Below are 21,988 nucleotides of genomic sequence, written 5' to 3' on the forward strand. Positions count from 1 at the left end.
AACTATATCTCAATAAATTGAGCAACCTGGAAGAAATAGATGCCTTCCTGGAAACCTATAAACCATCAAGATTGAATCAGGAAGAAATCAACAACCTGATTAAGCCAATAACCAGTAACGAGATCAAAGACTTCCCAAAAAAACCAAGAGTCCAGGGCCTGATGGATTCCCTGGGGAATTCTACCAAACATTCAAGGAATAAATAATACCTATTGTCCTGAGGCTCTTTCAGAAATAGAAACAGAAGGAAAGCTTCCAGACTGATTCTATGAGGCCAGTATTACCTTAATCCCCAAACCAGGCAAAGACCCCATCAAAAGGGAAAATTTCAGACCAATATCCCTGATGAACACGGATTCCAAAATTCTCAAGAGGATCCTAATTAATAGGATCCAACAATACATTAAAAGGATCATCCACCACATCCACCACATCCATAAACAAGTGGGATTTATCCCCAGGATGCAAGGGTGGTTCAACATTCACAAATCGATCAATGTGATAGAACAAATTGATAAGAGGAGGGAGAAGAACCATATGGTCCTCTCAATTGATGGAGAAAGGCATTTGACAAAAAAAGCATCCTTTCCTGATTAAAACTCTTCAGAATATAGGGATAGAGGGAACATTCCTCACATTCATAAAATCCATCTATGAAAAACCCACAGCGAATATCATCCTCAATGGGGAAAAGCTGAGAGCCTTTCCCTTAATTTCAGGAACACGTCAAGGATGCCCATTCTCGCCACTATTGTTCTACATAATACTAGATGTCCTGGCAAGAGCAAACAGACAACAAAGAGAAATAAAATGTATTCAAACTGGAAAAGAAGAAGTCAAACTCTCTCTCTTCACAGATTACATGACAATTTATGTGGAAAACCCAAAAGACTCCACCCCCAAATTACTAGAACTCAAACAGGAATTCAGTAATGTGTCAGGATACAAAATCAATGCACAGAAATCATTTGCTTTCCTATACACTAATAGTGCAACTGTAAAAAGAGAAATTAGAGAAACGATTCCACTTACAATAGCACCAAAAACTAAGATACCTCGGAATAAACCTAACCAAAGAGGTAAAGGATCTATACTCTAGGAACTACAGAACACTCATTAGAGAAATTAAAGACACAAAAAGATGAAAAAACTTTCCATGCTCATGGATTGGAAGAATAAACATTGTTAAAATGTCTATGCTTCCTAGAGCAATCTATACCTTCAACGTCATCCCAATTACTTATTTCAAAGTGCTAGAACAAGCAATCCTAAAATTTGTATGGAATTAGAAAAGACCCTGATTTACCAAGGAAATGTTGAAAAAGAAAAACAAAGCTGGGGGCATCATGTTGCCCGATTTCAAGCTATATTACAAAGCAGTGATCACCAAGACACCATGTTACTGGCACAAAAACAGAAATATAGACCAATGGAACAGAATAGAGAGCCCAGATATGGACCCTCAATCTATGGTCAAGTAATCTTCGACAAAGCAGGAAAAAATATGCAATGGAAAAAAGTCTCTTCAATAAATGGTGCTGTGAAAATTGGACAGCTATATACAGAAGAATGAAACTCGACCATTGTATAACACCATACACAAAGATAAACTCAAAATGGATGAAAGACCTCTATGTGAGACAGGAATCCATCAAAATCCTAGAGGAAAACGTAGGCAGTAATCTCTTTGACATTAGCCACAGCTACTTCTTTCAAGATACATCTCCAAAGGCTAGTGAAACAAAAGCAAAAATGAACTTTTGGGAATTCATCAGGATAAAAAGCTTCTGCACAACAAAGGAAACAGTCAACAAAACAAAGAGGCAACCCACAAAATGGGAGAAGATATTTGCAAATGACACTACAGATAAAGGGCTGGTATCCAAGATCTATAAAGGCCTTCTAAAACTCAACACCCAAAGAACAAATAATCAAGTCAAAAAATGGGCAGAAGACATGAACAGACACTTCTCCAAAGAAGACATACAAATAGCTAACAGACACATGAAAAAATGTTCATCATCTTTAGCCATCAGGGAAATTCAAATCAAAACCACATTGAGATACCACCTTACCAGTTAGAATGGCAAAAATTCACAAGGCAAGAAGCAACAAATGTTGGCAAGGATGTGGAGAAAGGGGAACCCTCTTACATTGTTGGTGGGAATGCAAGTTGGTACAGCCACTTTGGATAACAGTGTGGAGGTTCCTCAAAAATTTAAAAATAGAGCTACCCTATGACCCAGCAATTGCACTCCTGGGTATTGACCCCAAAGATACAAATGTGGTGAAAAAAGGGTCATTGGTCCACCCCAATGTTCATAGCAGCAATGTTCACAATAGCCAAACTGTGGAAAGAGCCAAGATGCCCTTCAACAGATGAATGGATAAAGAAGATGCAGTCCATATAAACAATGGAATATTACTCAGCCATCAGAAAGGATGAATACCCAACTTTTACATCATCATGGATGGAACTGGAGGAGACTATGCTAAGTGAAATAAGTCAAGCAGAGAAATTCAATTATCATATGGTTTCACTTATTTGTGGAACATAAGGAATAGCATGGAGGACATTAGGAGAAGGAAGGGAAAAATGAAGGGGGGGAAATTGGAGGGAGAAACGAACCATGAGAGACTATGGACTCTGAGAAACAAATTGAAGGTTTTAGAGTGGAGTGGGGTGCAGGAATGTTTTAGCCCAGTGATGGGTATTAAGGAGGCTATGTATTGAATGGAGCATTGGGTGTTATATGCAAACAATGAATCATGGAACACTACATCAAAAACTAATGATGTAATGTATGGTGACTAACATAACATAATATAATAAAATTAAAAAATAACTAATGATGTATTTATCGTGACTAACATAACATAATAAAAATAAATTAAATTAAAACAAAAACAAAAACAAATATCATTGCCCATGCCAGTTTACACAAATGAATTAACAGGTTCCTCTTACTGCTATCTAACTCTTGTTATTTCTTCATGTGGCTGTCCACCATCCCTACCTTTCATTAGACTGTGAGCTCTCAGAGAGCATGCTGTGCTTGCTTGATTCATCTCTGTACTCCTAGTGCCTAGTAGAGTGCCAAGATGGGAAAGGCAAGAGCATATGTTAAATATCATCATCATCATCATCATCATCATCATCATCATCATCATCATTGTATCATCATCCTTAAAGCCCACTCTTTGTCTGCCTAATCATGGGGTTGAGGTAGAGTACGTACAAGTCAACAGCTCATAAAAGCATGGCATTTGGAACAACGTAGACAGAAATGGGTTTGAATCTCAATGTCATCACTTACTAGCTAAGTGACCTTGTGATAAGTCTCTTCATTTCTCTGAGGTTTGGTTTCCTCATCAATAAATTAGAGGTAAATAATTGGGCCTTCCTTACAGAGTTGTTGTAAGAATTAAATGTAATCATTCATGTAGATTGCACTGTACAGTAGGACTTAAACAGTAGCCCTTATTATTAGGGCAGTATACCAGTGGAAACACTGGTCTGCATGGGCCCAACTACTTGTCCATATCGCTTTCTTCCAGCAAATCCACAGCATAAGTATTATGTCAAGCTATCCTTGGGCTCTAGAACAGACCCACAGCCTGACAAAGGAGCCAGAGTATTAATCTGTTGCCATGGGGTCAGAAACCTATTTATTTAGAAAGAGAAGTATTTGGTACCCAAATCCTGAGACGCCACCAGTATAACTTTTATGTTTGTGATGGCATAACAAAAGCCCAATCTGGAAATGTAAGTCTGAGGGACGAAAGTGGGTATAAAGGGACAAAGATGACTCTCTCCTTCCCCACTAATTTGGCTTTTTGGCCTTGGCTCTATCATTGACCTAGCAAGTCTCCTCCCCTCTCTGGCTCCAAGTTTCCCCATCTGTGCAACAAAGCTGTTGGATCAGGTGGTTTTCTAGGTCTTATTATCTCTGACACTCCAGAGCTCTTTTTTCCCTCCCTTCCTGAATGTCCCTTTGCCTTTGGCTAATTCTAAATTCTCAAAAGCCAAAGTGGGATCTGCTAATCAAAAGAGAGAAAAGATGCATTCACTATAACAAAAAATGCAACCTCTGAAAGTAGATCAGTAAGGCCCTGGCCCTTGATCTTCTGAAGCATGGTATGTATGCCTTCACATGTATGCTCAGGGTTATGGGGGTGGGGATCACCTCCTAATTTGGGAGTTTAGACAAAGAAAAACAAAAGGGAAGAGTCTCTCCCAAGGGTGCTGATAGCTTTGGCAGTCACTGTGCCACATGAAAGTAATCAGGTTTGGCCCAGGACTTTGGTCTATCCAACACACTCCACGTTGACCTGTGAAAGAAAAAAAGAAGCCAAGGAAAACATGGACCCTGGCCTCCAGAATTGTGGCCGGCCTCTGCTTTCATTTGACATCCAAAAGCCAATTAATGAGAAGGACCATCCCATCCACTCCCAAAGGTCCAGACAAAAACCTCAGGCTTCAAGAGACTTGTCAAAGGAGGAGATGGAAGTAGCATTTGTTGAATACCTTGCTGTCTCCATGTAAGTACCTGATAACCCTGGAACAACTAAAGAAAAGCATAGGGGAGGGAAATGCCTGCCTGGTTGTAAAAATGCAAAGGGAATTTGTGTTTCAGAAGCTATGAATATCTTATTTTCTCAAAAGAGCATTATCAAGAAAATAGATGAACCATGAGAGACTATGGACTTTGAGAAACAAACAGGGTTTTAGAGGGGAGGGGGGAGTGGGGATTGGTTAACCCGGTGATGGGTATTAAAGAGGGCATGTACTGCATGGAGTACTGGGTGTTATACGAAAACAATGGATCGTGGATCACCACATCAAAAACTAATAATGTATTGTATGATGACTAACATAACATAATAACATTTTTTAAAAAATAAGAAAAATGTAAAAAAAAGAAAATAGATGTCTAAATATGACTCCTCTGGTAGCAGATAGAGGGCCTAAGTGTCTAGATAGAGTGAAATGGCAGGGATGGACTAACTGTGGACCCAGCTAAGTGGCAGGAATGGAACATATGTTCCATGATGCAGGACAGTGAAAGGAAAGAAAGAAAAGCCACTCTCCAGAAGCAAAGTGTCAGGAAGATGCTCAGTGGTAGAAAGAGGTTCTGAGGAATAAGATGGGGACATAGAAAGTATATGAGAATTTAGAAAGAAGATGGAAGCTTGGAGAAGGGGGCCATAGCCAAAAGATGGAAAAATGGCAGGTGGTAAATGAGGAAGAGAAAGAGTTGTGGATTAAAGAAGGGGGCAAGAAGAAGGTAACTGTGGTGAGAGGAAAAAGAGGATTTTGCCCACACAGTGAGGAAGAAATCCAGCAATAGGGAAGAAAAGAAAATGCAAATGTGAGGCAGAGAGAATAGTGGCTTAAAAAGCTATTAAAAATACATGAGGGGTTGGGGATTAAAGGAATGGATAGAGGCTGAGGAAAAGCATGTTGCTGTAAGAGGTGACTAGGGTTTCATAAGAGGTCAGAAGAACTATGGGGACTCACTCATGAGATGCTGTTGAGAGATAAGACTAAGCCTGAAAGGCACAGGAGTGGATGGGCTATAAGAAAAGAGAAAGGGAAGATTTTAGTGAGAAAATGTGGGCAATAAAGGGGATTACAGTAAGTGATGGAATGATGGATCAGTGGGCAAATGGGAGCTAAGAGAAGGTTCAAGGCCTCAGGGAAGGGATGCAGTTAATAGTAGATAAGGGAGCTCAATGAGGAAAAGGGATTTCAATGATAAGGGGGACTCACTGGGCAAATGGGAGCTCTGTGAATGGGCCTCAAGAAGGGAAGCCACTTCAGCAATGATCAGAGAGGAAAAAAGAATTCACTGGGGGGAGAGGTTCAGTGACAGAAATGTGGACTATTTACACGTTTGAAAATATACATGAGATAGGTGTCTGGGTGGCTCAGTTGGTTAAGTGTCCAGCTCTTGATTTTGGCTCAGGTCATGATCTCAGGGTCATGGGATCGAGCCCCACACTGGGCTCTGTGCTCAGTGCAGAGTCTGCTTGAGATTCTCTCCCTCTTCCTCTGCTACTCTCCCACTCGAGTTCTCTCTCTCTCAAATAAGTAAGTAAGTAAGTAAGTAAGTAAGTAAGTAAGTAAGTAAGTAAGTAAATAAATAAATAAATAAATAAATAAATAAATAAATAAAATAAAATCTTAAAGAAAAGCAAATACATGTGAGACAGACTTCCAGCCTGGACTGGATTATGTAGTAACACTTCTCCATTGATTTTCCCTACTAAGGACAACTGTAAACCCTGGAAATAATGTAAGAGACAACCAGAGGAGAACTTTGAAAAGTGCTAAAAAGAAAGTAATCTGGTTAGGGACTCCAGGACTATAAGAACAACAGAGTGGCAGGACAACTTATGTCCACACCCAACATAAGAAAGTAGTCCAAACCCAGCATTTCACAACTTCCAATGTAGAAATAGAAGGCAGTCCAGGTAGATTCATTCTTTCCCTGGATTGAAACGAATTTCCCAACAAAAACACCAGGTTAGTGGCACCTGGGTGGCTCAGTTGGTTGAGTATCCAGCTCTTGATTTTGGCTCAGGTCATGATCTCAGGGCTGTGGGACTGAGCCCTGCATTGGGCTCCATGCTTAACATGGAGTCTGCCTGGGATTCTCTCTCCTTCTCTGTCTGCCCCTCCCCCTGCACTCACATGCACTCTCTCTCACAAACAAACAAACAAACACACCAGGTGAGCCCAAAAGAACCAGAAAGTAAGATGTAGATTGGGAGTCCCACTGACAATAAGCATCAGGTGAAGCATTTTTTCTTCTTCACTGAGCCTGATGCTACCTGCCACCCCAAGATTACAAAGGCAAACAGGCAGGCAGAACCACAACACCAAGAGAAACTCAACTAATAACAAGTGGCCTATTCAGGAAGTCTCTGTATTCCCACAATCCTGAGAGTACCCTTACCCTCCCAGAGAAACCAGGGTGGCTGAGGGTCATCAGTAGGGAGATCGAACTATAAGCACTGAGTTGGAGAAGGTTCTTTGCCTCAGAATCCAAACCCCATTATATATACTGGGTTGCCAAGAGGACCAACAAATAGAGGTGTCCACCAGAACAAGCAGTCCAGCCCAGGAAACCTCTTTGTTCCCAAAACACTAGATGAACCACAGACCATTATAGCACAAGAAAGGCTCGATAATTAAACTGTCATTAGGACTATAGCTCGCAAAACTAGGTGAGGACCTGTGTGCTAAGCCTAAATATAGTGACTCCTTGCTAAAAGGAATTATTTAAATAAGACCCAGAATTGCCAACTGTAATAGGCAATATGTCCAGGATACACTGAAAACCACCCATCATACCAAGAACCAGGAAAATCACAGCCTAAATAAGAAATGGCAATCAATAGATGCAAACACAAAGATGAAGCAGTTGTTGGAATTACCTGACAAGGACTTAAAGCAACTGTCATAAAAATGCTTCAACAAGCAATTATAAAATCTCTTAAAACAAAGGAAAAATATAAAATCGCAAAAAAGAAATGGAAATTGTAGAAAAGAACCAAATGAAAATTATGGAACTAAAAAAATACATTAACTGAAATTAAAAATTTGCCAGATGGGCTCAATAATAGAGTGGAAATAACAGAGGATAAAATTCAGTGAAAATTACAAAATGCTGATAAAAAAATCAAAGAAGGCCAAAATTAATAGAGAGTATACCATGTTCATGATTTAGAAAATTTATCACAGTACAGATGTCAATTATCTCCAAACAGTTCTATAGGTTTAATGCGATTCAAAGCAAAAATCTAGCATGAATTTTTTAGACATAGACAAGTTTATTTTAAAATATGTATGGAAAGGTACAGCTCCTAGAATATCTAAAACAATCTTGGAATTAAAAAAAGGCAAGAAAAAAGAAAGAGAAATCACTCTACCCAGTATTACTATGTAGCAACAATAATCAAGATCAACAATAATCAAGTAGTAATGGTGAAGACACCAATCACATAAATCAATGAAACAGAATAGAGAACCCCCAAATAGACCTATACAAATATACCCAACTGTTTTTTTTTTCAAAGATGCAAAAACAATCAAATGGAAGAAAGATAGCCTTTGAATAAATGGTGCTAGAATAACTGGGTATCCATGGACAAAACAAAAACAAAAAGCAAGCAAAAAAAGGGGCACCTGTGTGGCTCAGTCGGTTAAGCATCTGCCTTAGGCTCATGTAATGATCCCAGGGTACTGGGATTGAGCCCTGCATCAGGTTGCCTGCTCAGCAGGGAGTCTGTTTCTCCCTCTCTCTGCCCTCCCCCCACTCATGCTCTCTCTCTCTCACTCTCTCTCTAATAAAAAAAAAAATAAAATCTTTAAAACAAAACAAAACAAGACACCAAAAATAAAACAACAACAACAAACCCCCCTAAACCTCACATCCTACAAAGAAACTAACTCAAAATGATCACAGATTTAAATGCAAATTGTAAAACTATAAATGTTTTTAGGAAAAAAAGCCACAAAATCTTGGGGATCTAGAGGTTGGCAAAGAGTTCTTGGATTTGACACTAAAAGCATGACTCATAAAAGGAAAAATCAACAAATTAGACCTCATTAAAATTTAAATTCTGGTCTGTGAAAGCCTGTGTGAAATGGATGAAAAGCCAATCTACACTTGGGAAAAAAATACTTGCAAACTTCATAACTAACAGGGATTAGTATACACAAAATGTGAAGAATGCCCAAACTCAAGAGTAAATCATAAATAATCCAATAAGAAAATGAGCAAAAGACATGAACAGACAATTCACCAAAGAGGATATAAATATGGCCAATAAGCACATGAAAAGATATTCAACATAATTAGGCATTAGGCAAATTCAAATTAAAATCACAATGAGATATTACTATGTGCCTACCAGAATGGCTAAAGTAAAAAAGTGATAACATCAAATCCTGGCAAGGATGCTTAGAAACTGATCACTCATACACTGAAACTGGACACTCCTACATTGTTGATGGGAAAATAAATATAGCTACTCTAGGGAACAGTTTGATAATTTCTTACAAAATTAAACATGCAATTATCATACTACTCAACAATGCATTCTTGGACATTTACCCCAGAAAAATGAAAACTTATGTTCACACAAAAACCTATATATGAATGTTTATAACAGCTTTATTAATAATAGCCCCTAAATAGAAATACCCCTGATATCCTTAAACAGGTGAATGGTTCACTGTGGTATATCTATACCATGGAATATTACTCAGCAATAAAAAGGGATGGACCACTGACACATGCAACAACTTAGATGGATCTCAAGGGAATTATGCTTAGTGAGAAATCCCCAATCCCCAAAGATCACAAACTGTATGATTCCATTTGTATAACATTCTTGAAATGGCAAAATTTTAGAAATGGAAAACAGATTAATGGTTGCCAAGGCTTGTGGGTAATGGCAGGAGGGATATGGGTGTGATTATAAACAGGCAACAGAAAGGATCCTTGCAGTGACACAACTGTTCAGTACCTTGACTGTGGTGGAGGATATATGAACCTGTGAATGTGATAAAAATGTATTAAACTAAATACACATATACACAAATGAGTATTAGCACAACTGGGAAGATCTAAATAAGCTTGGTGGATTGTATCAGTGTCAGTATCCCAGTTGTGATATTGTTCTGTAGTTTTAAAAATGATATCATTGGGAAAAACAAGTAAAGGGTCACAGAATCTCTTTATATTATTTCATACAACTGCATGTGGATCTACAATTATCTCAAATAAAATTTTTAACTAAAAGAGAAAAAGGAAAAGAAAGAAAATATAAATGATATTATGGGCTAAGTACCAGTGGATGAAGACAAGCCTGAATAGCCATGAGTAATACTTAGGGAGGATTCGGGATTTCTGGGTGTGGGAGGCAGGGCTAGGGGAACCCAAAAACTATGAATGAGTCATTTCAGACTGGGCTGTGGGTAAGGAGTTGCAATGCAAGGTATTAAGTGGGATTTCTCTTGGTGTCCCTCCTCTCAGTGTCCATAGTTTTCAGGCCTGACACTCTGGCCACAGAGACCAACCTCAATAAGACCAATCTCAATAAAGCCTCTGAGATGGCCTCAACTAGAGACTGTGACAAAACTAATAAATATAACACTTCAGGCACACCAGTTAATAACAGTTATGCATGATAGCTGAGACTTCTCACATTTATAATAATGGCTTGTCTGTCTCAGAGTTCTGAAATAGCCTCTCTTCCTGACTGCTGGCTGGAACCTGAAAGCCAAATTTCAAAGCCTTGTACCCTTCCTCACACTCTGAGGAAGGTTTTGGTTCAAAGAGAAATGCTGAAATGGGTATATTCATTATATTCATTTCCTATTGCTGCTATAACAAATTACCACAAATTTAGTGGTTTAAAACAACACAAATTGGGGCACCTGGGTGACTCAGTCATTAAACGTCTGCCTTCAGCTCAGGTCATGATCCCAGGGTCCTGGGAATCGAGCCCCACATTGGGCTCCCTGCTCAGTGGGAAGCCAGCTTCTCCCTCTCCCACTCCCCCTGCTTGTGTTCCTTCTCTCACTGCCTCTCTCTCTGTCAAATAGATAAATAAATAATCTTAAAAAAAAACACAAAAAATCTAGTATTAAAAAAATAAACAAAACAACACAAATTTATTACCTTACAATTCTAGAGGTAAGAAGTCCAAAATGGGTCTTACTGAGCTAAAATCAAGGAGTTGTTCCTTCTGGAACACAAGGCTGCTTTCTTTCTGGAGGCTCTAGGGCAAAATCTCTTCCCTTGCTTTTTCAGACTTCTGAAAGCCATATGAATTCCTTATCTCAAAGCCGCTTCCTCATGTCTTCTAAGTCAGCAAAGTAGCTTATCACAATCTTTCTCTCTTACCTTCCTGCCTCCATCATCAAATCTCTTTCTGACTTTCTTACTACTCTCTATAAAGAACTTTGTGATTATTTTGGGCCCACCCAATAATACAGAATTAACCCTGATTTTAAGATCCATAAATTAACCACATCTACAAAGTCTTTTTTCCATATAAGTTAACATATTCACAGGTCTGGAAATTATAATGAGGACATGTTTGGGTGGCCATTATTTTGCATACCGTATTGAGGAAAAGAGGATTAATGCTGAGATTTTTCCCAAAGTGCACTGTGATAGATGCAGATAAGATAGAGTTCAGGATACTTGGTCCTGGCAAGAGAGAGTTCCACCTTCTCAAATTTCCCAGTTTAAGTATGGGCTTTAACTATCTTGGCTAGAGCAGAACACATAGCAGTTGTTCAATCAATGACCTTATAGCCTCACTTGGATGCTCTTCCACAGACTCTGGTTTAAGTCAGCAATGGGCTTCCAGAGGGTCCTTCAAGGTCCAGCTTAAAAGTGAGCTCTCCATGAAATTTCACATGATCCTCCTCTGCCCCTTACCCCACCAGTCAGATATAACTGATTATCTGGGAGTTCATAGCACACATAGAAGACTTCTACTTAGGTTCTCTAAATTTTCCTCTAAAGCAAAAATAGGAATTGCTGTGTTGCTAGGGTGACTGATTGTGACTACCAAGTAGAAATTGTAATGTTACTCCACAACAGAGTAAGGAAGAATATGTCTGGAGTACAGAAGATCCCTTTGGGTGTCTCTTACTATTACCATGCCCTATGATTAGAATCAGTGGAAAACTATTAACAACTCAATCCAGGCAGGACTACTACTAATGGCCTTTCAGAAATGAAGGTTTGGGTCACCCCATCAGGTAAAGAACCACAAACAGCTGAGGTACAAAGGGAATATTGGATAGATAGTGGAAGTAGGTGGTTATGAATATGAGCTACAAGCATCTGACCAGTTAGAGAAATGAGGATTTTGTCATGAGTATTTTCTTCTTATTTTGTTATAAATATATTTGTGTGGGTGTTTTTCTGAGAGTGTTTTCCATGAGATTAACATTTTATTTGTTTTTTTAAAAGATTTTATTTATTGTGAGAGAGAGCATGAGTGCGGGGAGGGGCAGAGGGAGAGGAAGAAGCAGACTCCCCGCGGAGCAGGGAGTCTGATGCTGGGCTCCATCCCAGGACCCCAGGGATCATGACTTGAGCTGAATGTAGACGCTTAACTGACTGAGTCACCCAGGTGCCCGAGGATTAACATTTTAATCAGTAAAGCAGATTGTCCTCCATAATGTGGGTGGACCTCATAAAATCAGTTAAAGACCTATATAGAACAACAACAACAAAAACACCTCTCCCAAGAAAGAATTCTCCGGTGGACTGCTTCAGACATTATCTGGAACTTTGCTTAATCTTCTTTTTTTTTAATTGTTTTTATTTATTTTTATTTTATTTCTATTTTTAAGTTGTATTTATTTTAATTCCTGTATAGTTAACATACAGTGTTATATTAGTTTCTGATGTACAATATAGTGATCCAATTATCCCATATATTACTTAGTGCTCATCAAGATAAGTGTACTCCCAATCCCCTTCACCTATTTTAACAATCCACCCAACCACCTCCCCTCTGGTAAACATCTGTTTGTTTGCCACAGTTTAGAGTCTGGTTTTTTGTCTCTTTTTTCCCCTTTGCTCATTTGTTTTGTTTCTTTTGTTTTTTTGTTTTTTGTTTTTTAATGTGTTTTGTTTCTTAAATTCTACATGAGTGAATTCATATGGCATTTGTCTTTCTCTGACTGACTTATTTAGCTTAACATGATACTTTCTAGAGCCATCCATGACAATGCAAATGTCAAGATTTCATTTGTTTTTAGGGTGATATATATATATATATATATATATATATATATATATATAATTTTATTTATCCATTCATCTATTGATGGACACTTGGCCTGCTTCCATAACTTGGCTATTGGAAATAATGTTGCAATTAACACAGGGATGCCAACATCCTTTCAAATTAGCTTTTTCATATTCTTTGGGTAAATGCACAGTAGTGCAATTACTGGATCTTATGGTAGTTCTATTCTTAAATTTTTGAGGAACCTCCATATTCTTTTTCACAATGACTGCACCAGTTTACAGTCCCACCGCCAGTACACAGTGTTCCTTTTTCTCCTCATCCTTGACTAAACTTGATTCTTGTGTTTTTCATTTTAGCAGTTTTGACAGGTGTGAGGTGATACCTTATTGTGATACTGATTTGCATTTCCCTGATAAAGACCTACATTGAACATCTTTTCATGGTTCCACTGGCCATCTGTATGTCTTCTTTGGAGATATTTCTGTTCGTGTCTTATGCTTGTTTTGTAATTGGATTATTTGTTTCTTGGATGTTGGTTTATCAGTTTTTTTATTTATTTATCAGATATGTCATTTGCAAATATTTTCTCCCATTCATTAGGTTGCCTTTTAGCATTGTTGATTATTTCCTTCACTGTGCAGAAGCTTTTAATATTTTTAATATTTTTTCAAGTTTTTATTTAAATTCCAGTTAGTTAACATATAGAGTAATACTGGTTTCAGGAATAGAATTTAGTTATTCATCACTTACATATAACTCCCAGTGCTCATCACAATAAGTTCTCTCCTTAATACCTATCACCACTTCCCACTTCCCACCTCCCTCCATCAACCCTCAGTTAATTCTCTATTGTTAAGAGTCTTTTATAGTTTGCTTCCCTCTCTCCCTTTTTCCTTTCGCATACATTTATCTGTTTTCTTTATTAACTTTCACATATAAGTGAAATCATATGGTATTTGTCTTTCTCTGACTGACTTATTTCACTGAACATAATACAACCTAACTCCATTCACGTTGTTGCAAATGGCAAGATTTCATTCTTTTTGATGGCTGAGTAATATTCCATTGCATATATATATGCCATATCTTCTTTATCCATTCATCAGTTGATGGACATGTAGGCTCTTCCTATAATTTGGTTATTATTGATAATGGTACTATAAATGTCGGGTTCCATGTATCCCTTCAATATGTATTTTAGTATCCTTTGGGTAAATACCTAGTAAAGCAATTGCTGTGTTGTAGGGTAGTTCTATTTTTAACTTTTTGAGGAACATCCATACTGTTTTCCAGATTGGCTGCAGCAGTTTTCATTCCCACCAACCATGCATGAGGGTTCCCCTTTCTCCATATCTTAGCCAACTATCTCATTGTGGTTTTGAACTGTATTTCCCTAATGATGAGTGATGTTGAGCATATTTTCATGTGTCTATTAGCCATCTGTACATCTTTGGAGAAATGTCTGTTCATGTCTTCTGCCTATTCTTGACTGGATTTTTTTGTTTTTTGGGTGTTGAGTTTGATTAGTTCTTTATAGATCTTGGACACTAGCCCTTTGTCTGATATGTCATTTGCCAATATATTTTCCCATTCCAAAGGTTTGCCTTTTAGTTTTGTTGATTGTTTTCTTTTTATCTTGATGAAGCCCCAATAATTCAGTTTTGCTTTTGTTTCCCTTGCCTCTGGATATGTTTCTAGTAAGAAGTTGCTGTGGTCAAGGTTAAAGAGGTTGGTGCCTGTGTTCTCCTCTAGGATTTTGATGGATTCATGTCTCACATTTAGGTCTGTCATCCATTTTGAATTTATTTTTGTGAATGGTGTAAGAAAATTATCCAGGTTCACTCCTCTGCATGTTGCTATACAATTTTCCCAACAGCATTTGTGGAAGACACTGTCTTTTTTTCCATTGGATATTCTTTCCTGCTTTGTTGAAGATTTGTTGATCATAGAGTTGAGGGTCCATTTCTGGGTTCTCTATTCTGTTCCATCGATCTATGTGTCTGTTTTTGTGCCAGTATCATACTGTCTTGATGATTACAGCTTTGTAATACAGTTTGAAGTTCGGAATTGTAATGCCTTCAGTTTTGGTTTTCTTTTTCAACATTACATTGGCTCTTCGGGGTCTTTTCTGCTTCCAAACAAATTTTAGAATTGTTTGTTCCAACTCTGAAAAATGCTGGTGTTATTTTAATAGGGATTGCATTAAATGTGTAGATTGCTTTGGGTAGCATAGATATTTTCATAATATTTGTTCTTCCAATCCATGAGCCTGGAATGTTTTTCCATCTGTTTGTGTCTTCCTCATTATCTTTCCTAAGTGTTCTATAGTTTTCAGAGTACAGATCTTTTACCTCTTTGGTTAAGTGTCTTCCTAGGTATCTTGTTATTTTTTGCTGCAATTGTGAATGGGATCAATTCCTTGACTTCTTTTTCTGTTGCTTTGTTATTGGTGTTAAAAATGCAATTGACTTCTGTGTATTGATTTTATATCCTGCGACTTTGCTGAATTCCTATATCAGTTCCAGCAATTTTTTTTTTTTTTTGGTGGATGCTTTTGGGTTTTCTACATGGAGTATCATGTTGTCTGCAAATAATGAAAGTTTAACTTCTTCCTTGCTGGTTTGGAGTCTTTTATTATTTTTTTTTTCTAATTGGTAAGGCAAGACTTCCAGTACTATGTTAAATAATGGTAACAGTGGAAATCCCTGTTTTGTTACTGACCTTATTAGAGGAAAAACTCTGTTTTTCCCCACTGAGGATGATATTAGCTGTGGGTCTTTGTATATGGCCTTTATGATTTTGAGGTATGTTCCCTCTATCCCTACTTTGTTGAAGGTTTTTATAAAAAAATGTATGCTGTATTTTATCAAATGATTTTTCTGCATCTATTGAGAGGATCATATGGTTCTTATCTTTTCTTTCATTACTGGAGTGTATCATGTTGATTGATTTGCAAATATTGAACCACCCTTCCAGCCCAGGAATAAATCCCACTTGATCATGGCGAATAACTCTTTTAATGGATTTCATTTGCTAGTATTGTATTAATAATATTTGCACCCATGTTCATTAGGGATATTGGCCTGTCATTCTCCTCTTAATAGGGTCTTTGTCTGGTTTTGGAATCCAGGTAATGCCGGCCTCATAGAATGAATATGGAAGTTTTCTTTCCATTTCTACTTTTTGGAACAGTTTAGAGGAATAGGTGTTAACTCTTCTTTATATGTCTGGTAGAATTCCCCTGGGATGCCATCTGGCCCTGGACTCTTGTTTGTTGGGAGATTTTTGATTACTGCTTTAATTTCTTTGCTGTTTATGGATCTGTTCAGGTTTTCTATACCTTCCAGTTTCAGCTTTGGTAGTTTGTATGTTTCTAGGAATTTATCCATTTCTTCCAGATTGTCCAGTTTGTTGGCATATAATTTTTCATGATATTCTCTTATGATAGTTTGTATTTCTGTGTTGTTGGTTGTGATTTCTCCCTTTCAGTCAGGATTTTATTTATTTGGGTCCATTCTCTTTTGTTTTTGATAAGTCCAGGTAAGGGCTTATCAATTTTATTAATTCTTTCAATGAACCAGCTCTTACTGTCATTGATCTGTTCTACTGTTTTTTTTCCTATATTTTTTTCTTCTTTAATCTTTATTATTTCCCTTCTACTGCTTGCTTTTGGCTTTATTTGCTGTTCCTTTACTAGATCCTGTAAGTGTAGAGTTAAGCTGGTTAGGTTGTATATTTGAGACTTTTCTAGCTTGAGGTAGGCATGTATTGCAATATACTTCCCTCTTTGGACCGCCTTTGCAGCATCCCAAAGGTTTTGGACTGTCATGTTTTCATTTTCATTTGCTTCCATGTACTTTATTTCTTCTTTGATTTCCTGGTTAACCCATCATTCTTTAGTAGGATGTTCTTTTACCTCCATGTATTTGTGGTCTTTCCAAATTTTATCCTGTGGTTGACTTCAAATTTCATAGCACTGTGGTCTGAAAATATGCATGGTATGATACTTTGTGTACTTGTTCAGGGCTGATTTGCAACCCAGTATGATCTATTGTGGAGAATGTTCCATGTGCTTTCAAAAAGAATGTGTATTCTGCTGCTTTAGGATGAAATGTTCTGAATGTATCTGTTAAATTCATCTTAACATCAGTGTGTCATTCAAAGCCATTGTTTTCTGGTTGATTTTCTGCTTAGATGATATGTCCACTGCTGTTAGTCAAGTTTTAAAGTCCCCTACCATTATTGTATTATTATTAATGAGTTTATTCCTGTTTGTTATTAATTTATTTATATATTTAGGTGCTTCCATGTTGGGGGCAGCACTATTTACAATTGTTAGATCTTCTGGATAGACACTTCCCTTGATTATGATATAATGTCCTTTTCTTCACTTGTTACAGACTTTGGTTTAAAGTCTAGTTTATATGAAATAAAGATTGCTATTCTAGCTTTTTTTTTATGTCCATGTGTATGAAACATATTTCTCCATCCTTTCAATCTGCAGGTGACTTTAGGTCTAAACTGAGTCTCTTGTAGGCAGCATCTAGATGGGCCTTGACTTTTTTATTCTGATACCCTATGTCTTTTGATTGAAGCATTTAGTCCACTTACATCCACAGTGATTATTGATAGGTATGAATTTAATGCCATTGTGTTATCTGTAAAGGTAGTGTTTCTGGTGATGTTCTGTGTTCCTTTCTAGTATTTGTTGCTTCTGGCCCTTCCCCCCCCCCTTCAAAGAGTCCCCTTTAATGTTTCTTTTTTTTTCTTTTCCCTTTAATGTTTCTTGCAGGTCTGGTTTAGTTGTCATGAACTCCTTTAGTTTTTATTTGTCTGGGAAACTCTTTATCTCTCTTTATATTCTGAATGACAGCCTTGGTGGATAATGTCTTCTTGGCTGCATATTTTTCCCATTCAGTACATTGCATATATCATGCCACAAGCTTCTGGCCTGCCAAATTTCTGTGGATAAATCTGCTTCCAACCCAATCTGTCTTCTCTTGTAGGGTAAGGACTTTTTTCCCTTTGTTGCTTTTGGGATTCTTTCCTTGTCTGTGTATTTTGTGAATTTGACTATGACATGTCCTGGTGATGGCCAGCTTTTGTTGATTTAATGGGAATTTTCTGTGCTTCTTGGAATTCATTGTCTGTTTCCTTCCCCAGTTAGAGAAGTTCTTAGCTGTAATTTGCTCAAATAAACATTCTGCCCCCTTTTCTCTCTCTTCTTCTTTCAGGACTGCTATGATATTAATGTTATTATGCTTTAAAGAGTCACTGAGTTCCCTAAGTCTACATTTATGATCCAATACTTTTCTTTACCTTTTCTTTTCAGCTTCATCATTTTCAATAATCTAATCTTCTATATCACTGATTCCTTCCTCAGCTTTGTACATTCTCCTTGTCATTGCATCCTGCCAGTTTTGCATCTCAGTTATAGCATTTTTTATTTTGGCCTGACTGGTTTTTAGTTCCTTTATCTCTGCTGTAAAGAATTCTCTAGTGTCTGCTATGGTTTTCTCAAGCCCAGCTAATACCCTTATGATTATTGTTTTAAATTCTGGTTCAGGCATCTTATATCAGTTTTGATTAAATTCCTGGCTGTTACCTCTTCTTCTTTCGTATGATGTGAATACCTCTGTCTTGTCATTTTGTCTAGGTCAGTGTGTGTGTGTGTGTGTGTGTGTGTGTGTGTGTGTGTGAGCACGCATGTGTGTGTGTGTGTGTGTGTGTGTGTGTGTGTGATTGTTAGGAAAGCCTGTTATATTCCTACTCCCAAGACTAATGGTTATATTAGGAAGAGGTCAAAAGAAACAACAACAACAAAAAAAGAGGTGTCTCTGTCTTAGGCTTCATGTTTCAGGAGATGTTTCAGAGTGTGCACTCTGCTATTGTGTTTTGGCTGCTCCTTCCCTCAGGTGAGTCCTCTACAGCATTTCTCCTTGCTTGCAGTAGGGGGTGTTTGGACTTTGTCCACTGTGTGGCAAGTTTTAAGTAGGTGTATTTATCTGCTTTGTTAAAGGAAGGTAGATTTAAAAAAGAAAAGAAAAGAAAAGAAAAAGATAAAAGGAAGCTAGATCCTATTTCCCCTAGAGCTGAAGATTTGCAACACTCTATAATCAGTACACTTGGTGCATTCAAGGGTTTTGTGCTAGTCTTCTGAGGAAGGGACCTGCCCCCATGATTCTCAGATGGACTTGCACTAGTGGAGGTGCACCTACAGGGCACAGGGAGGCTGAGCTTGGTGTAAGTGTCTCCAGCCTCCACTGAGTGGTGCTGTGTTGCTCACTGAAGTTGGTCAGTGCTGATGGGCAGGGGTAAAATGGTGTCACCACACTCTCTTGTCCCTGAAGTGGGGGTTTTGTGACTGGCACTCTTCAGGAAGCCCCCACAGAAGAGCAAACTATCACCCCTCTTGTGTCCCTAGCTCCTGTTCTTATCCCTGCCTTCACCCTGTCTGTGTCCAAGTTGTCTGTCTGCCAGGTGGCACTGAACTCCTGTATTTTATCTCAGACTCATGGCTGGGTTTCAAAACTCCAAGTTTTAAGGACCCACACTGTGCTGACCCATATTGATCTTCTCGGGGAGGGTCTCCCATGCTGTGTCTGGTACCAGTTTGTCCCGGAAATTAGTCAAACAACTGCACACCAGTTCATAGTTTATAGTAAAGTGCAGCAAAAAGCTGGCACCAAAGTTTGCTGCCCTCAGTCAGTGTCTCTGTTCCTATGCTAGAGAACAGGGCAGCTATGTTGATGCCACCAGTTCTTTTGTCCCCACAGATGTGCTCTAAGAAGGGGAACAGTTTCTCCCCATATGGCCAAGGGGATCCTCAGACCAAGCTGCCCACTCCCAGGTCTCTGCCCTCCTTCCCTACAGGAGCACTGTTAAACCCACCAGGCATGACCCTGGCGATGGCGTGGACTTCTAAAACATCAGACTTTACACTCCACTGCTTATAAAAACTTGCAGTAGTCAGCCCCTCTCCTTTTCTCAGTCAATGATTTTGGGGAAGAGTTTTTCTTGTCCATTCCCCTATGCATGCTTTCAGTCTCTCTCTTTCTCTCTTGCTCATCTCTCCATGATCAGGGCTCCCTCACCTCCACAGCACCTGCAGTTCTTTTCTCCCTCAAATCAACTCTCTGCAACTCCTACCTTCATTTGTGTGGCCATTTTTCTACATCTAGCTGTGCAGTTTGTTTTTTTCAGTACTCAGATCAATTTCTCTGGTGTTCAGAATGATTTGATATTTATCTAGCTGTGTTAGAGGGACAAGGCAAGCTTAGGATCTCCCTACTCCTCTGCCATCTTAACTCCTCTTGAATTTTGTAGTTATTATACCCACGAAGAGTTGTATATATTTGTTACTTATTTCTGTGTCCATACACATTATATAGGATTTTCTTTGTTTACCCAAACTGATAAATGTGGCTCTTGTCATTTTAATTTCCCTATATTGTTTCTTTCAGTAGTTGCTTAGGGTGTCCCTACTCCTCTACCATCTTAACTTCTCCTGGAAGTATTTTTATTTTGATATAGCTCCAATAGTTTATTTTGCTTTTATTTCCCCTGTCATATATTGAAAAAAAAATTATAGCCAAAGTCAGAAAACTTACTGCCTGTATTCTTTTTTAGGATTTTTATGATTTCATGTCTCAAATTTAGGTCTTTTATCCTTTTTTGAGTTTATTTTTGTGTATGGTGTAAGAAAGGGGTCCAGTTTTATTCTTTTGCATGTTGCCGAGCTGTTTTCTCAACACAATTTGTTGAAGAGATGTCTTTTCCTATTGGATATTCTTGTCCTTTAGTCAAAGATTAATTGACCATATAATAGTGGGTTTGTTTCTGGGATTTCTATCCTTTTCTACTGATCTATGTGTCTATTTTTGTGCCGCTACCATATTGTTTTGTTTACTACAGATTTGTAGTATAACTTGAAATCTGGAATTGTCCTACCTCCTTCTTTGTTTTTTGTTTGTTTGTTTGTTGTCTTTTTCAAGATTGCTTTGGCTATCTGGGGTCTTTTGTGATTCCATACAAATTTTAGGATTGTTGGTTCTAGATCTATGAAAACTGCTGTTGGTATTCTGATAGGGATTGGATTATATCTGTAGATTGTTTGGGGTAGTATGGACATTTTGACAATATTTGTTCTTCTGCTCCATGACCATAGAATATCTTTCCATTTGTTTGTGTCATCTTCAATTTCTTTCATAAAAGTTTTAAACTCTTCAGAGTGGAGGTCTATCGCCTCCTTGGTTAAGTTTATTTTTATGTATTTTATTATTTTTGGTGCAATTATAAATGGGATTGCTTTTTCTATTTTTCTTTCTGCTGCTCTGTTGTTGGCACATAGAAATGCAATGGATTCCTTTGCATTGATTTTGTATCTTACAACCTTCCTGAATTCATTTTTTTCAATTCTAGTAGGTTTTTGGTGGAGTCTATAGTTTTCTTTTTGTTTGTTTTATTTTTTTTGGTTTGTTGTTGTTGTTTCTATATTTTAAATTCTATTTTATCACGTTATGTTAGTCACCATAAAATATATCATTAGTTTTTGATGTAGTGATCCACGATTCATTGTTTTCGTATAACATCCAGTGCTCCATGCAGTATGTGCCCTCCTTAATACCCATCACTGGGCTAACCCATCCCCCCACCACCCTCCCCTCTAAAACCCTCAGTTTGTTTCTCAGAGTGCATAGTCTCTCATGGTCCTATATATAGTGTCATTTCATCTACAAATAGTGAAAATTTAACCTCTGCCTTACCAATTTGGATGCCTTTTATTTCTTTTTCTTGTCTGATAGCTATTACTAGGACTTCGAGTACTATTTTGAATACAAGTGCATCCCTTCACTTTCAATTTCCATATGTCTCTAAGTCTGAAATGAGTCATTTGTAGGCAGCGTATATATAGGTCTTGTTTTTTAAATCTATTTTGTCACCCTATGCCTTTTGATTGGAGTGTTTAGTCCATTTACATTCAAAGTAGTTATTCATAGGTATGTATTTGTTGTCATTTCGTTACTTGTTTTATGGTTCTTTTTGTAGTTCTTGTCTGTTCCTTTCTTCCCTTGCTCTCTTCTCTCACAATTAGCTGGTTTTCTTCAGTGATGTATATGGATTCCTTTCTCTTTATTTTAGCATATATTTTACTGTTTTTTTTTTAATTTGTGGTTACCATTAGGCTGGTATT

The sequence above is a fragment of the Callorhinus ursinus genome, unplaced genomic scaffold (assembly GCF_003265705.2).
Source record: "Callorhinus ursinus isolate GAN/ISIS: 27379988/994484 unplaced genomic scaffold, GSC_fseal_2.0 scaffold66, whole genome shotgun sequence".
NCBI lineage: Eukaryota > Metazoa > Chordata > Mammalia > Carnivora > Otariidae > Callorhinus > Callorhinus ursinus.